Here is a 2,500-nt window from a genome sequence, read left to right on the forward strand (position 1 = left end):
AGGGTTTTATTATCTATTTAAAACGCTTGACTTCCCCTTTAAACTATGACAGTATTCTGAATGATATCGTTTTAATAATAATATACAGCGTTTAGCTGGACTTCCCCTTTAAACTATGACAGTATTCTGAATGATATCGTATTAATAATAATATACAGCGTTTAGCTGGACTTCCCCTTTAAACTATGACAGTATTCTGAATGATATCGTATTAATAATAATATACAGCGTTTAGCTGGACTTCCCCTTTAAACTATGACAGTATTCTGAATGATATCGTATTAATAATAATATACAGCGTTTAGCTGGACTTCCCCTTTAAACTATGACAGTATTCTGAATGATGTCGTATTAAAAATAGCACACATTCTACGTGTGGGTGGCCCCGGGTTTCGAACACACAATCCTAGTGTTATAGGCGCCATGCTTACCGTGAGAGAATTATCAAATTAAAGTGAACAATAGGCAAGTAAAGAAATAAAAACAACAGTAAAAAGACCGTGAAAAACAGTAGAGAGGCTACATACAATAGAGAGGCTACATACAGTAGAGAGGCTACATACAGTAGAGAGGCTACATACAGTAGAGAGGCTACATACAGTAGAGAGGCTATATACAGTAGAGAGGCTACATACAATAGAGAGGCTACATACAATAGAGAGGCTACATACAGTAGAGAGGCTACATACAGTAGAGAGGCTATATACAGTAGAGAGGCTATATACAGTAGAGAGACTACATACAGTAGAGAGGCTACATACAGTAGAGAGGTTATATACAGTAGAGAGGTTATATACAGTAGAGAGGCTACATACAGTAGAGAGGCTATATACAGTAGAGAGGCTATAACAGTAGAGAGGCTATATACAGTAGAGAGGCTATATTCAATAGAGAGCCTATAACAGTAGAGAGGCTATATACAGTAGAGAGGTTATATACAGTAGAGAGGCTATATACAATAGAGAGCCTATAACAGTAGAGAGGCTATATACAGTAGAGAGGTTATATACAGTAGAGAGGCTATATACAATAGAGAGCCTATAACAGTAGAGAGGCTACATACAGTAGAGAGGCTATATACAATAGAGAGCCTATAACAGTAGAGAGGATATATACAGTAGAGAGGTTATATACAGTAGAGAGCCTATAACAGTAGAGAGGCTATATACAGTAGAGAGGCTATATACAGTAGAGAGGCTATATACAGTAGAGAGGCTATATACAATAGAGAGCCTATAACAGTAGAGAGGCTATATACAGTAGAGAGGCTATATACAGTAGAGAGACTATATACAATAGAGAGGCTATATACAGTAGAGAGGCTATATACAGTAGAGAGGCTATATACAGTAGAGAGGCTATATACAATAGAGAGGCTATATACAGTAGAGAGGCTATAACAGTAGAGAGGCTATATACAGTAGAGAGGCTACATACAGTAGAGAGGCTATATACAGTAGAGAGGCTATATACAGTAGAGAGGCTATATACAGTAGAGAGGCTATATACAGTAGAGAGGCTACATACAGTAGAGAGGTGACATACAATAGAGAGGCTATATACAGTAGAGAGGCTATAACAGTAGAGAGGCTACATACAATAGAGAGGCTATATACAGTAGAGAGGCTATATACAGTAGAGAGGCTACATACAGTAGAGAGGCTATAACAGTAGAGAGGCTATATACAATAGAGAGGCTATATACAGTAGAGAGGCTATATACAGTAGAGAGGCTACATACAGTAGAGAGGCTATATACAGTAGAGAGGCTATATACAGTAGTGAGGCTATATACAGTAGAGAGGCTACATACAGTAGAGAGGCTACATACAGTAGAGAGGCTACATACAGTAGAGAGGCTACATACAGTAGAGAGGCTACATACAGTAGAGAGGCTATATACAGTAGAGAGGCTACATACAGTAGAGAGGCTATATACAGTAGAGAGGCTATATACAGTAGAGAGGCTACATACAGTAGAGAGGCTATATACAGTAGAGAGGCTATATACAGTAGAGAGGCTACATACAGTAGAGAGGCTACATACAGTAGAGAGGCTATATACAGTAGAGAGGCTACATACAGTAGAGAGGCTATATACAGTAGAGAGGCTACATACAGTAGAGAGGCTATATACAGTAGAGAGGCTACATACAGTAGAGAGGCTATATACAGTAGAGAGGTTATATACAGTAGAGAGGCTATATACAGTAGAGATGCTACATACAGTAGAGAGGCTACATTCGGTTGAGAGGCTATGTACAGTAGAGAGACTATATACAGTAACGAGGCTATATACAGTAGAGATGCTACATACAGTAGAGAGGCTATATACAGTAGAGAGGCTACATACAGTAGCCAGGCTACAGTTAGTCATGCTGATTGAGGTGGTATGTACATGTAGGTATGGTTAAAGTGACTATGCATATATGATAAACAGAGAGTAGCAGCAACGTAAAAGAGGGGTTGGGGGGGGGGTCACACAATGCAGAAAGTCCGG

At 38.9% G+C, this 2,500-nt stretch overlaps 1 protein-coding gene across 1 annotated transcript in view; it reads right to left on the reverse strand.

Annotated features, from left to right (window-relative positions):
• The window catches only part of LOC139387949 (furry homolog b (Drosophila)), a 163,647-nt gene that overhangs the window by 53,615 nt on the left and 107,532 nt on the right, over window positions 1-2,500 (reverse strand). The window lies entirely within an intron of this gene.

Source organism: Oncorhynchus clarkii, chromosome 29 (assembly GCF_045791955.1).
Source record: "Oncorhynchus clarkii lewisi isolate Uvic-CL-2024 chromosome 29, UVic_Ocla_1.0, whole genome shotgun sequence".
Taxonomy (NCBI): Eukaryota; Metazoa; Chordata; class Actinopteri; order Salmoniformes; family Salmonidae; genus Oncorhynchus; species Oncorhynchus clarkii.